This window comes from Chlorocebus sabaeus, chromosome 24 (genome assembly GCF_047675955.1).
Source record: "Chlorocebus sabaeus isolate Y175 chromosome 24, mChlSab1.0.hap1, whole genome shotgun sequence".
In the NCBI taxonomy this organism is placed as follows: domain Eukaryota; kingdom Metazoa; phylum Chordata; class Mammalia; order Primates; family Cercopithecidae; genus Chlorocebus; species Chlorocebus sabaeus.
Window position 1 is genome coordinate 67,319,481 of NC_132927.1, and position 19,764 is coordinate 67,339,244.

At 40.0% G+C, this 19,764-nt stretch overlaps 1 protein-coding gene across 4 annotated transcripts in view; it reads right to left on the minus strand.

Moving 5' to 3' along the window:
• Window positions 1-19,764, minus strand: part of RPS6KA5 (ribosomal protein S6 kinase A5) — a 197,957-nt gene that overhangs the window by 144,330 nt on the left and 33,863 nt on the right. Inside the window, exon 1 of one of the 4 annotated variants that reach the window (XM_037984387.2) lies at window positions 7,586-7,650. The exons of the other annotated variants lie outside the window; for them this stretch is intronic. The gene's annotated coding sequence lies outside the window, so the exon portion shown is untranslated. Of the gene's footprint in view, window positions 1-7,585; window positions 7,651-19,764 lie in introns of those variants that run through there. 4 annotated transcript variants of the gene reach the window in all.

Here is a 19,764-nt window from a genome sequence, read left to right on the forward strand (position 1 = left end):
TGCCATAGTTTCAGCTAAGCGGCACAAATGTAATTGCACAGAGCACGTGCTGAAATCATTTGATTAGATCCAATGATTCACTTATGTTAAAGGCTTAATTTAAAAGCACTTTTACAATTAAGGTAGAAATAAAGAGAACAACGCTTTTGAAGCCATTTCAAATACGTTTCTCAGTACATGACTAAGGCACTCATATGCCAGATTTTATTCAATGAATTAATCATTTATTAAACTTGAAATAAGATATGAGAAATGTAAATAAATAAACAGGCCTGTGGAGTCTGTGGACATGAAGGAGAATATCATCATGTGAAGTTGGTTAGAAAAGCTCATTGAGAATACAGGTCCCCATTTACTCAATATTCAAGAGTGCCTACTAAAGGCCAATGTTCTGGGCTATGTGTTAGGTCTTTAGCTAAGAAGTACAGGATTTGTACTGGCAAAAAAATGAGAGGATGGCTGGGGAATTCTGGACTGGAAGAACAGCTGGAGCAAACGTATAAGTAGAAATAACTATGTTCCTAGGAAAGAATAATAAAAGGACTGTTCTAACTAGTTATAATTGATGTATGTGGGAAAAACATAACATAAAATAGGTACATGTAACTAGGTGGCTCAAAATCTGGAAGGCCAGACTAATTAGTTTTAATTGAATCCATAAGTAATAACGGCTCTCGACTTGATAAAAGTAATGCTTTAGAAAAATTCTCCTGGCAGTAGTATACAATGTGCATAGAAGCAAGGAAAAATGATTGCTCAAAAATGATGAAGTATTGCAGTAAAAAAGATGTGTACTAATGAGGGTCTGGTCTGAGTAAAAACTAGAGGAAAGCGTGAACCCAAGAATCAATGTAATGCTCGGTTTAAGAAACATCCGTTGAATACCTGTCTTGGGTGCTGAAACTACAAAAAGCATAGGACAGGGTCCTCCCTTTCAAAGATAAATTAATTCAATTTCTGTTCCATTTTTTTCCCTATTGACCCCTGCTATGGTCTGAATGTTTCTCTTCAAAACTGTATGTTGAAATCTAATCCCCAGTGTGTTGACATTAAGAAGTGGGGCCACTGGAAAGTGATTAGGTCACTAGGGCAGAGCCCTCATGGATGAGATTAGTGCTCTTATAAAAGAGGCTAGAGTGAGCCTGCTGGCCCCTTCCACAATATGGGGACACAGCTAGAAAGCACCATCTATGAAGCAGAGAGCCCTCCCCAGACACTGAATCTCCTGGTGCCTAGAACTGTGAAAAATATATTTCTGTTGTTTATAAATTACCTAATCCAAGGTTGCCAGGCTTTTTCTTTTTAACAGAGACGGGGTCTCACTATGTTGCCCAAGCTGGTCTCAAACTCCTGGCTCATGCAACCCTCCCTCCTTGGCTTCCCAAAGTGCTGGAATTACAGGCATGACGCCTGGCCCTGTCTAAGGTATTTTATCATTGTAGCCTGAACAGACTAAGACAGCTCTATATCTAAAGCATAAGAAATGCAAGCCTGGTGAATGGTAGTGTTACCAACAGAATAAGGAAGTGAAAAGGAGAAGTTTTTTGGTTTCAACAGCGATTTTGAAGTAATGGCAGAAAAATCCCAAAAGACCTGTCATGTAGGCAGCTCTAGACAAGGAACTGAAGTTCTCCAGAGACACCATGCACAGTTACTAGGAGAAAGGCAATGGCTAAAGCTTTAAGACGAACGCCCTTCAAGAGACCACTTGAAAGGAAAGGCAAGTCTTGATGATTACCTAGAGTTATGAAGCAAGAAGAAAAAGAACCAGAGAAGTGGTTCAACTAACCATGTATGAAATTCAAAGAAAGAACATCAAAAAAGAAGTATCAATGCAGTCAAATGCAGCAAGAAGGTGGAAGTGCATGAAGACTGAGACACTCTAATTTGGTTAGGTCAACAGTGATTTTTTTTTTTTTAAGAACGATTAATAGGGGAAGAAGGAGAAAAAAAGCCAGATTTCAAAAGCATAATGAAGGAAGTGAATTTTCACTACATTTTTTACTAAATTTTTTAAAGTTTACCAAACTTCACTAAATTTTTTAAAGTTTAAAAGGAGGAGATGTTATTTTTAAAAATAAAACAGTCAAAACAGAATGTGGATTATTTGTATGATGGCCTACCTTGACATACCATGACATGACTGTTAAATAGGATAGTGACCACAGAAATGACCCCCTTTGAACTATAAAGTCAAACAGCATTGGCTGGACTCTAACCATTCAGGCCATAAGCTGGGGAGCTAGAAAATTTTTCCCAGAATAAAAACAAGCTAGCTCCAAGAACCATGGTTTTTACAAGGAGATTTCATAGAGTCATAATATCCTGGATCATCAAATTGTTCAATAACATTGTAACACAATAACACAGCCCACAATAAAAATCCAAGCCTCAGCCTAAAAGTACGTGAATAGAAAAGCTTGAGCCTAAAATTTACACAGGAAGGTTGCATTATAGGGGTGTGGATGGAAAAACAAAACAATAACAATTCTGTTCAAGGAATTAGGGTGTAATGAAAAGGAATACAGGGGAAATGGGAAAGAATCATATGAAACTTTTTTCCAACTAAAGGTAGATGACAGAGAAAACCCATGGAAAAAGGGAATGTGGGAAAGGCTAGAAAAAGTAGAGACGGGAGGGGTGGTTCCTAAGGGAGCAGGTTCTTCAGGCAGTGATAAACAATTGGATCCAGGACAGAAGGGATTTAAGAATTCAAAAATACAGAGAAGGATATGTTAAGGTGTCAAGGGCAGGAAAAAAACAAACCATAGGCTTTCTCACCAACACAAATGGTCTCTTAAGGAAGCACCAGAGAAGCAGTACCCTGGAGCAACAGTAGAACGCCTCAGCAGTCAGCTTGGCTAAAAACACACCTCAGTGGATGAAATGAGATCTATGCAAAGTCACCTTACGAAATACAAATCACTGTATGCAGATTGGAAGAACTTGAACTTTCCTAATCAAAAGAACAAAAATGTGTAAAAGAATGGACAACAAAAGATAGACTGCACAAAATGGAAACTAAAAAACAGGCCGGGTGCAGTGGCTCAGGCCTGTAATCCGAGCACTTTGGGAGGCCGAGGTGGGTGGATCACGAGGTCAAGAGATCGAGACCATCCTGGCCAACATGGTGAAACCCCGTCTCTACTAAAAATATAAAAAATAGCCAGGCGTGGTGGCATCCAGCTACTCAGGAGGCTGAGGCAGGAGAATCGCTTGAACCTGGGAGGTGGAAGTTGCACTAAGCTGAGATCGCACCACTGCACTCCAGCCTGAAGACAGAGTGAGACTCTGTCTCAAAAAAAAAGAAAGAAAACTAAAAAACAGAATTCCAAATTGGGCAATGTGTTTCTAGCACTATCCATGGGACAATCTAACCTGTCGATTCAAACATCAGGTTCTCTATCATGGAAATGGCTGCATCATGCTCTCAAGCCTTACTGTCTTTAGCTATTAGACCACTTGACCAATTCCTTTTTTCTAATTCCATTCTCACCATGGAAAGGTATCATTTGAGTCCTTCCGTCCTTTGCTTATAACTATAGTTGTCAGCATGAAATCAAGACATGAAAACACGAATAGCATAATGATCCAGTGTTGAATGACTCCTATTTGCCACTATCAAGGCACATTTAATTAACAGCAACATATACATAACACTGCAGTAAGTAAACCATGACCTACTCAATTATTTTCTAATTTTTTTATATCAGAAAAAGGGAGAACAATTATAAAAAAGCAACATTGTGAGACTTAGTTGTGAATGCAACAGAAAGGACAGAAATGTATAGTTTGTTGTAGCTAAACTTAAGCCACAATTTATTATAAATGATCTACAGAACATCAATTTCCAAAACTTACATTTTGTTCAAAATCTTGTCCAATTTTCAGTTACTCGACAGATTTTTTTTTTTCCTTTGAGACATCAGTTCATCAATTAAAACAAAAAAAGAAGGAAACAAAGGCTAACATGTTAATAAGAAAGTTCCTACTTTTGGCAAAGAAAGGAGTTTCAGTCCTAGCCCTTATTCCCTATTCCTCAACAAAAAGTTTCACTTTCTCCTTTCCAACACTTTTGGTATTAATGAAATCTCAATACTAACTTCTAATTTTCAAGTTCTGGTATGAATAAGATCATGACATTGTATTGCACACATTTTCGTCTTTTTAAAACTGTTCCACCAGGCACGGTGGCTCACGCCTGTAATCCCAGAACTTTGGGAGGCCAAGATGGGCACATCACCTGAGGTCCGGAGTTTGAGACTGGCCTGACCAACATGGAGAAACCCCGTCTCTACTAAAAACACAAAATTAGCTGGGTGTGGTGGTGCATGCCTGTAATTGCATCTACTCTGGAGGCTGAGGCAGGAGAATGGCTTGAACCTGGGAGACGGAGGTTGCTGTGAGCCAAGATCACGCCATTGCACTCCAGCCTGGGCAACAAGAGCGAAACTCCGTCTCAAAAAAAAAAAAAAAAACTGTTCCTATATTATGAACGATGACAAAGAAAGTCTCCAGGGAGAAAAAAACAACTATATATGGTAATCCCATCTCCCGAACACTAGCTGTTCTCATTTTTATATGTCCAATTCCAGTCTTTTCTTGTTGTATGTGTACTCTAGTTGTTACGTTGGTCTTACCAGCGCCTTATAATCTACACTCAATTCTCAAATCTGCAGTGCCAAGGCCTGTGCAAGTCCAAAGCCTCCCCTGTCTGCCAGGGTTTCCCTCAATTACTGGGAGAGCTGACCTTCTCAGAACTCTTAGAGCTACTTGGTCACCATCGCTTTTGTGCACTGCAATAATTCAGTGAGGACACAGTTCACCAACTTCTACACAAGATAAACAAAAACCAAACACGTTCAAAAAGCATTCCTTAGCATACCAGACTTCAGTGAAGATTTCTGAAGCTAGGCAGAAGAGTGGTACACCAGGCAACAATTGAAACAACCCCCTCAAAAGGAGCTGGAGGAAGGAACCTTCTCAATCTGTCTTTCCATGATCCAACTGTGGGGAAGGGGATCTTTATCTCACCTATTCCCGACCTTACACCACTTTTCTGACTTTTGTTTTTTCTCTCCTCTTCCTTATTAGGAATAAGACCAGCAATTCCATCCCCTTGTTTGCTCTACTTCTTCTGATCTCTCAGACCCTGTGAACATCCATCCTCACAGGACTCCCTACTCTCAAGAGAGCTTGATGTCAAGGCAACGCCCCCAGTGTACCTCCCTTCATATAAGGAATTCTGGTGTCCACTGATGCTATGAGACATTTTTCTTCTCCTTATTTCACAGGTTTCATGTAGTCACCAGACTCCACATGTAAGCCACAGTATATTAACTGAACAAACATCTTGAATGCTTACTTATATCCAACATTGTGCAAAGCACTGACAAGACTGGAATAGACACACTCCCTGACCCCAAGCAGCTCAGGGTCCAGAGGGGACACTTAGGGAGGTGACCAAGTCCAAGGAACAAGCACTATTAAAGAGAAATGAGGTAAACAGCACCAGAAGAGCATAAGAGAGCATCTCAGCCCATCCGAAGGTTTGGAGAAGTCAGGCAGCTAAGGAACAGCAGAGTAGAAAAAAAAGCTGTGAGTAGGAAGGAAAAGCATACAGAAAACCACCAAAACAACAGAGAACATGGCATGTCTGAGAATCTGCAATTAGTGCAGACAGGCAGATGCATGGGAAGGAAAAGGAAAAAAGGCACTGCAAGACACCAGGCAGGAGCCAGCTCATGAAAGAATCTGTGTTTGATATGAAAAAGTAGTATTTTATTTCTTCCCTTCTAAAGAAGGCAAAGGAGAGGTAATAAAATATTTTAAGCAGAAGATTATCAGTTCTGCATCTTAGAAAGACCAGCAGCAGCAGCGTGGAAAACAAACTAGAAAGGAATTGAGATGGAAAACTGCAAAGCCAATGCACAGGTTGAAACAACAGTCAAGGCCAAAATTCATAAAGGTTATACTAAGCCACTGAAGGTAGGGAAAGGGAGGAAAAACCAAATTCCTTAATATGTATTCACTAATTCTACTCAGCACAAAGAGAAAACACTGGAAAGTATTAAAATTAATCTATTTTGAACAGTTGCAGTGCAATCATTAAAGTTCACAATGATAATCCTGGTGACCATGATGTCATAAGGTACTAGGGATAAAAAATAAGATCAACTTTCCAAACGTTTTGCATGAACTATTAGCATCTGTTAAAATTCACAGAACCATATGCCAAAAGGAGTGAACTTTATTGCATGCAAATTATAACTCAAACGAAAAAATTAGAGCTTTAAAGTAAAAAACCTGAACATATTTTTAAAACACGAATATTACAGGGCCGGGCACGGTGGTTCACACCTGTAATCCCAGCGCTTTGGGAGGCCAAGGTGGTTGGATCACGAGGTCAAGAGATAGAGACCATCCTAGCCAACACGGTGAAACCCTGGGCTCTATTAAACATACAAAAATTAGCTGGGCATGGTGGCGCACGCCTGTAGTCCTAGCTACATGGGAGGCTGAGGCAGGAGAATCGCTTGAACCCAGGAGGTAGAGGTTGCATTGAGTCGAGATCACACCACTGCACTCCAGCCTGGGTGACTGAGAGAGACTCCATCTCAAAAAAAAGAAAAGAAAAAAAGATTATTATAAAGAAATTTTCAGACTTAATCAGGATTTTCTTAATGTTTATTTGGTTATAATTTTGCATGCATGCAAAATTTTCCTTTTTCTGTTTTCTAGACTACATGCTGCTAACAGTGCCAATTTGGTTTCTATTAGCACATAAATGTGGCAGCCTTATATCAAATAACAGTTTGTAATAACTTGTTCTTACAGCAATAAACTTTCATAGGACTATAGCCAACTCATTTTTCAAGAATAATCCTACTTTTTAAAAAAGTTAATCCTTACTTATTAGCAAAACTGCTTATTTCTAAATAGCGATATAAAGTTCCTAAGGCTTATTTTTCTAAATGCACACATTTTTTATACACCTTATCCTACATCCTCTAAAAAAAATGTGTTTTTATAAAAAATTTATTAATGCACTATTGTTAAATATTTCAAACTTTTATGTAAAATTGCTTTAATAAGTTGATTTAACAGCACATTACTATTTCACATGCAGCTTTATAGTTTATATTTGATGACCATAAACTTTATAAAATGTTTTAAAAGTATATGAAGTATCTATGGGATTTCCAAATGAAGATGGCCAATGGACAGTAATTTATTGTAGTCAAATTACTTGAAAATTTACTATTATTATAAAACATATAGTTTTACTGAAGAGAATGGTTAATTCAAATACTTCATTTCCTGACCATGTCGTATGTCTGAACTTAATATATACAAAAATGTGAAGAAAAAGATTTAGAGAGCAATAGAGTAAATCAAAAGGATTGCATAGAGGTTTTTAAGACTTATTTTCAAAAGCTAGTTCCTTCAGTGTTAGTTTATAAATCATTAACTATTTGACAGGTTGGAGACAATCATGCCTGGAACCCGAATCTAGACATGTAAAGAACAGATACATTCTATCTATACTCAGCACAGCGTTCCTTATCCTCAAGTTAAGGCATACCTTCATTTACAATAGAAGTCTTGCTTGAGTATTTTAGCAAGTAAAAATTAGATAACCTGTGAAAGATTAAAAAAAAAAAAATTAAGCCATTACAGCAAGGCAAACATTCCAGCTTCCAAAGTGCCACCAAATTTATTTTGTGTATTGATATTTTGAATTACACTTTTCATACAAGATATAGTTTCTTATAGTCCAAAGTACTATTTCCAAGGATAAGATTTCAATTTGATGTAAGAAAATATAGCAGCACTTTGTTCCCCTAAGTCATGACCTCATTTTCCCACTGCAGTTCTACTGTCACTTCTATACTTAATTCTATTGTGAGAAAGTACTTTATCAACACCTTTTCCTTTTTCTGTTTTCTAGACTACATGCTGCTAACAGTGCCAATTTGGTTTCTATTAGCACATAAATGTGGCAGCCTTATATCAAATAACAGTTTGTAATAACTTGTCCTTACAGCAATAAACTTTCATAGGACTACAGCCAACTCATTTTTCAAGAATAATCCTACTTTTTAAAAAAATGTCAACTCGGTGAGCTATATAATCTAATGCTATGAAAACTGGTGACCAAAGGAAATAGATTCACCTTGTCTTGTCCCAGCCTTCAGCCTTCCTTTCTTACCTCATTCTGACTGTTTAATCAACTACAACTGTCCTCCAACCCCAATTCTGAATTTAGAAGAAAGCAGTCCAGGGGTGCTGTGGAGGGACTTAGAGGCACTAGAGAGCTAGAGCAGTATGCAGCCCTGGTGTCCCCTCCTGCTCTCATTTCAAACATGAAGTGCACAACCCATTCCCCTGAAACCAAGTTAAGCGATTAATGCTTCTAATTTTATGACAAGGGTATCGGCACAATTATGCTGTCATATAAAAGTCAGATATTTAGTGTCTATAAACACAATTACAGTGCTCACTGGTAAACTAATTTTTTTTTTCTTTTCTTTAGCGAGGGGGGTCTTACTACATTGTCCATGCTGGCCTTGAACTCCTGGGCTCAAGAGATCCTCCTGCCTCAGCCTCCCAAGTGGTCAATTAATTTTTTAAATGATTTAAAATCCAAAGTTGCCAAAATAATAGACAACTCTCATATTCATAATCTTTTTGCTTATTCAAAATAACCCTTTGTTCATAATTACCAATTTTTAACATTCTGTCATATTTTTCTATCTTATTAATATACCCATACATACTACATACTACTTTTTTTTTGGTTCTAGGGTACCCAGATGTTTAGCTACGTGTGTGTTGTGTGTTTCTGTGAGGCTTTTTGGATGAGATCAATATTTAAATCACTGGGCTTTAAGCAGAATGCCTTCGATAAAGTGAGGGATACACAGCAGCATTCCACCATCAAATGAAAGTGGTATCACTCACTTCCTCACTTTGCTTGAAGGAAAAATGACCAGACATCGGATTACATATCAATTTGTGGGCTATCACCAATAGTTTGGTTGGATGGTCAGGGACTTAGAAGGAACATGATTGGAAAATCAATGACAAGAAAGTGTAAGGAAGAGGTATTTGGCTAGAGCTCTCTAAATAGGCAAAAAAACCTGCAGGTATTTGTATCATCCTATGTCAATGCCCACCAAAGGATGACCTCAGCAGAGAAGCATATTAATCAAGTAGATAGAATGACCTGTTCTGTGGGTACCAGCCAGTCTCCTTCCCACGTGTCATCCTATCTACTGTCATCACCCAGTGGGCTCATGAACAAGGTGGCCCTGGTAGCAGAGATGGTGGTTACACGTGGGCTCAGCAACATGGACTTCTACTCACCAAGGCTGATCTGGCTACAGCTGGTGCTGAGTGCCAATCTGCCAGCAGCAGAGACCAACACTAGGTCTCGATATAATGCATCACTGCTGAGAACAGTAAGCCAAGCTACCATGCCAGGTTGATAACACTGAACTGTTTTGATCATGGAAGGGGCAGTGTTTTGTTCTTGCTGTAACAGACACTTACTCTGAATACAGATTTGCCTTCCCTGCACACAATATTTCTGCCAAAACTACCATCCACGGTATTACAAAAAGCCTTAATTGCTGTCATGGTATTCCACACAGCATTGCCTGTGATCAAGGAGCTAACTTCACAGCACAGCAAATGAAGTGTGGCAGTAGGCCCACACTCATGGAATTCACTGGTCTTACCATGTTCTCCACTATCCTGAAGCAGGTGGCTTGATGGAATGGCCTCTGGAAGACCAAGGTACAGTGCCAGATGGATACCATTTCCTTGCAGGGCTGAGGCAAGGTTCTCCAAGAAGTTGTACATGCTCTGGATCAGCACCCAATAAATAGTGCCACTTCTCCCACAGCCAGAGTTAATGGATTCAGGAATCAAGGGGTGGAAATGTGAGTGGCACCACTCACTATTAACCCTAGTAGCCCACTAGCAAAATGTATGCTTCCTGTTCCCACAACTTTATACTCCGCTGGCTTAGAAGTCTTAGTTTCAAGAGCAAGGAGACACAACAATGATTCCACTGAACTGGAAGTTAAGACTGCCACATGGCCACTTTGGGCTCCTTATGACTTTGAATCACCAGGCAAAGAAGGGAGTTACAGTGTTGGCTCAGGTAACTGATCCTGGACTGCTACTCCGCAATAAAGGTAAGGAAGAGTATGCTTAAAAGACAGGCAATCTCCTTTGGATGTCTCTTGGTATTCCCATGCCTTGTGATTAAAGTCAATGGGAAACTACAACAACCCAATTCAGGCAGCACTACTAATATCCCAGACCCTTCAGGAATAAAGGCTTGGGTCACCTCCCAGGTAAAAAACCACAAACATCTCAGGTGCTGGCTGAAGGCAAAGGCATACAGAATGAGTAATGGAAGGAGGTAGTTACAAATACCAGCTAGGACACAGAAATGGGGACTATGATTGTCATGAGTATTTCCTTATGTTGTTTAAAAAATGTTTGTGTCGCCGGGCGCGGTGGCTCAAGCCTGTAATCCCAGCACTTTGGGAGGCCGAGGCGGGCGGATCACGAGGTCAGGAGATTGAGACCATCCTGGCTAACACGGTGAAACCCCGTCTCTACTAAAAAATACAAAAAACTAGCCGGGCGAGGTGGCAGGCGCCTGTAGTCCCAGCTACTCGGGAGGCTGAGGCAGGAGAATGGCGTAAACCCGGGAGGCAGAGCTTGCAGTGAGCTGAGATCTGGCCACTGCACTCCAGCCTGGGCGACAGAGCGAGACTCCGTCTCAAAAAAAAAAAAAAAAAAAAAAAAAAAAAAAAAAAAAAAAAAAAAAAAAAAAAATATGTTTGTGTCTATGTATTAATATATGTACTAATCAAGTCTTTGTTCTCTACTGTGACGGTTAATAGCAGGTGTCAACTTGATCGGATTGAAGGATGCCTGCACAGCAGGTAACATATTGTTTCTGGGTATGTCTGTGAGGGTGTTGCCAGAGAAGACTGACATTTGAGTCAGTGGACTGAGAGAGGAAGACCTAACCTCAATGTGAGTGGGCACCACAATCCAATCGACTGCCAGCATGGCTAGAACAAAAGCAGGCTGAATTAGGTGGCATAAGCTGACTTGCTGAATCTTCTGGCTTTCATCTTTCTCCTGTGCTGCATTCTTCCTTCTGTTCCTCTTGCCTTTGGACATCAAGGCTCCAGGTTATTTGGTCTTTGGACTCTCGGACTTAAACCAGTGGTTTGCCGGGGGCTCTCAGGCCTTCGGCCACAGACTGAAGGCTGTGCAGTCAGCTTCCCTGCTTTTGAGGCTTTTGGACTTGGACTGAACTACTACTGGCTTCTTTCTTCCCCAGCCTGCAAGATGGCCTATCGTGGGACTTCACCTTGTGATTGTATGCGCCAGTTCTCCCTAATGAACTCCCTATCATGTATAAATATAGCCTATTAGTTCTGTTCCTCCGGAGAACCCTGACTTATAATACATCTGCCCTCTCTTTTCCCCTTCACATGTAACATAAGATGTATTAACTAGATATCATAGCATATAAATTACAAGATATCAAGCAGAAGAATAAACATTATCCAAAGGTTTTGCACCCTCTTCTAGGGAAAAGGTCAGTGCATATTTGTACACAGGATAGCTGTATCATGTTAGGCAGATTTATGACCGTGTTGTCACTTTATTTGGAAATTAAGCAAGGCCTAAGGAGATGTGTACGGGTACTAAGTTGAAAAGGGGTAGACTTGTGATAGTTAATTTTATGTGTCAATTTGACTGGGCCATGAGGTACCCAAATATTTGGTCAAACAAATGCTATCCTGGGTGTTTCTGTGAGGACATTGTTGGATGAGATGAACATTTAAATCAGTGGACTTTGAGTAAAGCAGATTGTCCTCCATAATGTGGGTGAGCGTAATCCAATCAGTTGAAGACCTGAATAGAACAAAAAGACTATCCTCTCTTGAGCAAGAAAGAATTCTTTAGCACAGTCTTCAGGCTTTATATGCAACACTGGCTCTTCCTGGTTCTACAGTAGAAGGTCTCCAGACTCAAATGGGAACACTGACTTTCCCAGGTCTCCACCCTGCCCGGCCACCAAGCAGGGTGGCCTGCCAGTCTCCATAATCACAGGAGCCAATTCCTTATAATAAATCTTTTCATATTTATACACACACATAGTCCTTGACTTACAATGATTCTATCTACAGTTTTTTTACTTCATAACACTGCAAAAGTGATACACATACAGTAGAAACTACTTCTCTCACAATGCTAGGCAGTAGCATTAAGCCACAGCTAGCTCCCACTCAGCCAGACATTTTCATCTGAGGATATTTTCAACTTATAACGGTGTTATCGGAACATAACCTCATTGTAAGTCAAGTAGCATCCATACATACAGTCATGCATCACTTAACAATGGAGATCTGGTCTGAGAAATGCATCATTAAGCAACTTCATCATTGTATGAACATCATAGAGTGTGCTTACACACACCTAGGTACAGCCTACTATACACCTAGGCTAGACAATCTAGCCTGTTGCTCCTGGGCTACAACCCTGTACAGCATATGACTGTAAGGAATACTGTAGACAACTGGAGCACAATGGCAAGTATTTGTCTAACTAAACACATCTAAACATAGAAAAGGTATAGTAACAACACCATATTATAATTTAATGGGATTACTGTTGTATAGCTGTCCATCACTGACTGAAGTGTCATTGTGGCACATGACCGTTTGGGTTTATGTGTGTGTGCATGTACACGTGTGTGTGTATGGCCCTCCACGTCCATGGGTTCCAAATCTGTGGATTCAACCAATTGTGGATTTAAAATATTCAAAAAAAAGTGATGAAACATAATGATACAACAAGAAATAATACAGCAAAACAACAATTTACACACAATTTACATTGTATTAGGTATTTAAAGTAACGTAGAGATGATTTAAGGTATGTAGGCGGATGTGTAGATTATATGCAAATACTACGCCAATTCATATAAGGGACTTGAGCATCTGCAGATTCTGGTATCTATAAGGGGTCCTGAAACCAATCTCCTATGGATGCTAAGGAATGACTGTGTGTGTGTGTGTGTGTGTGTGTGTTTATATGTGTATGTGTATGTACATATCCAATTGGTTCTGGTCTCCGGAGAAGCCTAACACATTATTACAGCACTTTTTCCTTGAGTATAACATCCAGTATATAATCACATATTGCCTTTATTTTGTCATGTCTCTTAAGTCTCATTTCATCTGGAAATTTCTTGATTTCTGTCTTTTCGGACTGACTTCGAGAAGAATATTGTTTTTTGTTTATTTAAATCTAAGTTTTTGTTTCACTGGCACTTCTTCATCATTTAGGTTATGCATGTTCAATACTTAAGTGATGTGTGCTTTGCAGGGTATCCAAACCAGAAGCATACGACGTCAGCCTGTCCCTCATTAATGACATTGGATTTATCACCCAGTTAAGGTGACGTCCAGTTTATCCGATGTATAGGTACTAATTCTCCCTTTGCAATAAGCAACCCATAGGGACACATTTTAGGGCCATGAAAAATATCCTGTTCTTCATCAAAAGGTCCTACCTAGATGGAGCATTCACTGATAATTCTTGCCTGAACTAGTCCTTACTATAATGGTTACGATGGAGTAACTTTCTGACTCTTCCACTTCCTCCAAGTTTTATCAGTCAGCATTACATCATAGGGAAGAGCCCTCCCTTATTCCCGCTTAGATATCTACCTATCAGAGTGCTCATGAATCACCATTTTTTCAATGCTTTAACACTCATTCTTGGTCAGGCGCAATGACTCATACCTGAAATCCCAGCACTTTGGGAGGCTGAAGCAGGAGGATTGCTTGAGCCCAGGAGTTCAAGACCGGCCTGGGCAACATAATAAGATCCGTCTCTATTTCAATTTTAAAAAATAAGCCAGGCATGGTGGCTCACGCGATTCTCCTGCCTCAGTCTTCTGAGTAGCTGGGATTACAGACACATGCCACCACGCCCGGTTAATTTTTGTATTTTTAGTAGAGACAGAGTTTCATCATATTGGTCAGGCTGGTCTCGAACTCCCGACCTCAGGTGATCTGCCCACCTCGGCCTCCCAAAGTGCTGGGATTACAAGCATAAGCCACCGCAACCAGCCTTTCCCTAATCATTTTAATGCACAACTTGTCCCAGATTTGGTCACTGGAAGCACTTTCAAAAGCTGGCTCTGTGTCCTGACATGCTCCCTTTCTTTACTTTTCTTTTTCTTTCTCTCTTTTTGTTTTTGAGAACTTCATTTGTTCTCTTACAAGTAGCCTTGACTCCTTTTAATGGGAAATAATATTAGAAACCAAGATTTGGGCATCAGGTATGTTCCTTGCTACTGAGGTACCTTGCCTTCCAGGCTCTTTCATGAACAGACCTAGGACATATATATTTAGATCATACATTTATGCATATTTAGGTCATTTTATATACATTTAAATCTGCTGCACACATATTTATTCTGTACATGAACTTATATTGTATATATATGTGGTATGCACATTTCAAAATATTGTAAGGAATGCCTAACTCAGTTAACTTGTAACCATTTGCTTATAATTTCCTCATGCAGGAAACTATCTGAATGTGAAATTGACTTTAAACTTGTTTACTGATTTAAGTCATCCCAAATGAACCAATAAGCATATAGCCAACTTACCCAGAACAAGAACATGATGTACAAAAGTAATGATCGAATTGAATGGTGAAACCCAAATATTATAAGGGGGATCCAGTGGAATGTGAAGTATATCAACAATGCCCGTGTCTCTACCTAGTATAAAAGCCTGGCCTGTTACCCATCACTAAACCACTTATCAAACAACCTGTCTGCTCACTTCTCTGTGTCTTTCCAATAAATATCAGAGTGGCAGCAACTAGAGGACGTTTGGTGGCAGTTAAAGCAGAAAAGAAGGTTGAGCATCTAAGAATTCAGGTCCTATATCAGTTTCCTACCACATTTTTAGACTGGAAATAAATGCCTGAATTTGAAAATGTTTACATAGTTTGCATGGTTTCTGATTCTGTTTTTGTGTTACATTTCAAGGAACTAGATGTTTGTTAAGACTTCAAATGAAATTGAAATTGAAACTAAAATCGGGAACAAGTATGCACATGTACTTATGCTCTTTGCATACTCATGTAATTACAAAGATATATTCAATATAATTTAAGATTTGTGTACTACTAGCCGGGTGTGGTTGCTCACACATGTAATCCCAGCACTTTGGGAGGCAGAGGCAGGTGGATCACGAGGTCAGGAGATTGACACCAGCTTAGCCAGCATGATGAAACCCTGTCTCTACTAAAAATGTAAAAATTAGCAGGGCATGGTGGTGCACGCCTGTAATTCCAGCTACTCGGGAGGCTGGGGCAGAAGAATCACTTGAACCCAGGTGGCAGAGGTTGCAGTGAGCTGAGATCACGCCACTGCACTCTTAGCCTGGCGACAGAGTAAAACTCTGTCTCCAAAAAAAAAAAAAAAAAAAAAGATTTGTGTAATACTCTTCTATCTATGGGCCCATCCTTGTTCCTGAGTCTCAGCTCTACAAATAAATATAATAAGTGCTCACCATCAGGTAATTTCCTCAGTCTGTTTGGATGAAGTTCACTGTCTAGTAGATCCTCAGGGAGACTACCTGTGTAGGGTATTCTCTGAGCTCTTGAGTACTCACGGTTTTTCTTTCTTTTTTTTTTTTTTGGAGACAGAGTCTCACTCTGTTGCCCAGGCTGGAGTGCAGTGATGTGACCTCACTGCAGCCTCTGCCTCCTGGGTCTACCTCCTGGGTTCAAGCAATTCTCCTGCCTCAGCCTTCCAAGCAGCCAGGACTACCGGTGTGCACCACCACGCCTGGCTAATTTTTGTATTTTTAGTAGAGACGGGGTTTCACCACTCTGGCCAGGCTAGTCTTGAACTCCTGACCTCATGATCCACCCACCTCGGGCTCCCAAAGTGCTGGGATTACAGGCATGAACCACTGTGCTCAGTCTCAAACTCTTTTTTATAGCCTTAATCTTGAAGGCAGCTAGTTGGATATAACTCTTGCTTTGTACTTTCTTTCCTTAAGTTTCTTTAAAAACACAAAACAAAACAAAACAAAAAACACACAAAGTTGCTCCAGTGCTGCCTTGCTTTGTATTCACTTTTGAGAAGTTGGATGCCAACCTAACTATCTTTCCATTTTTAATTTATTTTATCTTTTTGCCTGAAGCCCTGAGGATTTTTTAAATGTTAAAATCTAATAATATCACTCAATATTAAAGTCTAATAGTATTAATAGGATATATCTCAGAGCTGTTCATTATGAGAACTGATAATTGTATCATTATCAATTTTCCCCAGTACTAGTAAGCTATTTCAATGTGTATACTCAAGTCTTCTTATATTCTCAGAATTACATTTGTTGAATAGTTTTTCTTCTTTAAGGACTCCAGTTGTACATATGTTACATTCTTTGCCTGTTCTCCATTTCAGCCACTCGTTCTCTGACATTTTTTCTTTCTGTATTTAATTTTTTTAAGTGTTCCCCTGCTTTTCTTCAATGCCCTTATTAAATTTCTATTTAAATTTATTCTCCCTTGGGGAACTTGTAAATATATTCATTATTTCTGATAAGAGTCTGTCTTTTCCTTCTTCTTTTTTTCCAGAATCCATTGTCATTGTCATTTTTTTCCAGAATCATTCCTTTGCTTGTCCATTTCTTTCTTCGTTTTTAATACCTGATTCCAAGTGTTATGTTTTCCTTTTCATATCATCTAATGCTTGTCTTAGGACATTTATTAAGTTTGGAGTACTGTATTCCTGTTTTTCTTCTTTTTTTTTTTTTTTTTTTTGAGACGGAGTCTCGCTCTGTCGCCCAGGCTGGAGTGCAGTGGCCGGATCTCAGCTCACTGCAAGCTCCGCCTCCTGCGTTTACGCCATTCTCCTGCCTCAGCCTCCCGAGTAGCTGGGACTACAGGCGCCCGCCACCACGCCCGGCTAGTTTTTTTTGTATTTTTTAGTAGAGACGGGCTTTCACCGTGTTAGCCAGGATGGTCTCGATCTTCTGACCTCGTGATCCGCCCGTCTCGGCCTCCCAAAGTGCTGGGACTACAGGCTTGAGCCACCGCGCCAGGCCTCCTGTTTTTCTTCTACATAATGGTTGGATTTGGAGGAGTATTTTTATTTGCATTTTCTGTTTTCCTTTTACAGTAGTTTCGTAGTAATTTTTTTCTATTTTTCAGCATTTAGTACACAGCATTCTAAGTATAAAAGGTCACTAACAGTTCAGTGAGGTTCACTTTGTTTAATGAATGATAAAGAAAAACTAGTAATTTTTCCTGTTTCTGCAAAATGTATAATTTTCTCTTTCTCTTCACTGGTCACGTCTCCAAGGTGCCAACCCCTTTTCTATTTATCTGATTCCCCTCTAGACACAAGGCTTCTTAGAGGCTGCCCCTTCTGGTTCTGCTCACTTTAACACCCTTTTCGTTAGCCACAGGTGTAAACTAACAAGTCCGAGGCCAGGGTTCTGTATTTTGGCACATTTTGTTGACATTTTCTCTTTCTGAGAATGATTTCTGCATGTGTTTTGTCTAAAGTTTTGGGGCCTCTCTCCTTTTTTCCATAGAGCCTCTTTATTTTATTTTATTTTATTTTATTTTATTTTATTTTTTTAATTGTTTTGAGACCAAGTCTCGCTCTGTCACCCAAGCTGGAGTGCAGTGGTGTTATCTCGGCTCACTGCAACCTCTGCCCCCTGGGTTCAAGCGATTCTCCTGCCTCGGCTTCCCGAGTAGGTGGGACTACAGATGCACATCACCACGCCAGGCTAAGTTTTTTGTTTTTTTTTTTAGATGGAGTCTCGTTCCGTCGCCCAGGTTGGAGTGCAGGGGTACAATCTTGGCTCACTGCAACCTCGGCCTCCAGGGTTCAAGCAATTCTCCTGTCTCAGCCTCCTGAGTAGCTGGGACTACAGGCGTAGCCTGCCACCACGCTCGGCTAGTTTTTGTATTTTTAGTAGAGACAGGGTTTTACTTTGTTGGTCAGGCTGGTCTCGAACTCCTGACCTCAGGTGATCCACCCGCCTTGGCCTCCCAAAGTGCTGAGATTACAAGTGTGAGCCACCGTGCCCAGCCACTAATTTTTGTATTTATAGTAGAGATGGGGTTTTGCCATGTTGGCCAGGATGGTCTTGAACTCCTGACCTCAGGTGATCTGCCTGCCTCAGCCTCCCAAAGTGCTGGGATTATAGGCGTGAGCCACCATGCCTGGTCTCCTTTTTTTCATAGAGTCTCTTAAGTTTCCCTTTCTCCACTATTCCATACCCAACAAGACTACTGCAGCAAGAGCTCTATGAAATTTGGTACTGTTTTCCTTTCCCTGATTACATGTAATCTGAAGATTATCATACTCCTTACCTCTGAGCAATGCTGAAGGCATGGGTCATGTGTGGTTTTCAGCTTGTTAATATTATTTTGGGGAGGAGGCAGGAAAGATGTACATGAAAATTTGGAATCAGGTAACTGAATTATCCTCCAAACCTACAGTATCTGTCCTTGCTCACTGTTAAAGTATCATTTCTGAAGTTCTTAAAAAAAAAAAAAAAAAAAAAAAAAAGGCAAAAAAATTGTCAAGGTAAATGGGAAGTTTCCAGCTTGGTCTGAGAGTCTCTCAGAGGTGTTCTAAAGATTTAAACCCTCCCAACTCCATCTCCATCTGCCCTCAGTGGAAAGCTAAATGCTAATATCCTTTTTCTCTTAAAAAAAAAAAAAAAAAAAGATGAATTTATATAATTTGAACTTTTATTTTAGATTCAGGGGGCACCTGTGTGGGTTCGTTATATGAGTTATACAGTGTAATGCTGAGATTTGTGATACAAATGATTCTGTCACCCAAGTAGTGACCATAGTACCCAATAGGTAGTTTTTCAGCCTTTTCCCTCTTCTTTCTCTCCACTGTCTAGTAGTCCTCAGTATCTACTGTTCCCACCTTAATGTCCCTGTGTACCAAGGTTTAGCTACCACTTACAAGTAAGAACTTCATATAGGTTTAGATGTTAATTCTGTTCCAGAATTAAACTCTTTTCTAGGATAATGGCATCCATCTGCATCCATGTTGCTGCAAACGACATGATTTTGTTATTTTTTATAGCTGCATAATATTCCATGGTGTATATGTATCACATTTTTATTTTGTTCTCTGTTGCCCAGGATTTTTGGTTCTCACTCTGTTGCCCAGGTTGGAGTGCAGTGGCATAACCATGGCTCACTGCAGCCTCCATCTCCCGGGCTCAAGGGATCCTCTCACCTCAGCTTCCCTAGGAGCTGGGACAATGGGTGTACACCACCATATCTAGCTAATTTTTTTTTTTTCCAGTAGAGACGAGGTCTCACATCTTGGCTTAGGCTAGTCTCCAACTCCTGAGCTCAAGCAATCCTTTCTCTTCAGCCTCCCAAATACTGGGATTACAGGCATGAGCCACCATGCCCAACATACGTACCACATTTTCTTTATCTAATCCACCATTGATGGGCAACTACACTAATTCCATGTCTTTGCTATTCTGAATAGCACTGTGATGAACATACAAGTGCATGTGTCTATTGTGATATTCATTTAGGCATATACTCAGTAAGGGGACTGCTGGATCAAATGGTAGTTCTAAGTTTTTTCAGCTTTCCACAGTGGTTGAACTAATTTACATTCTCATCAAC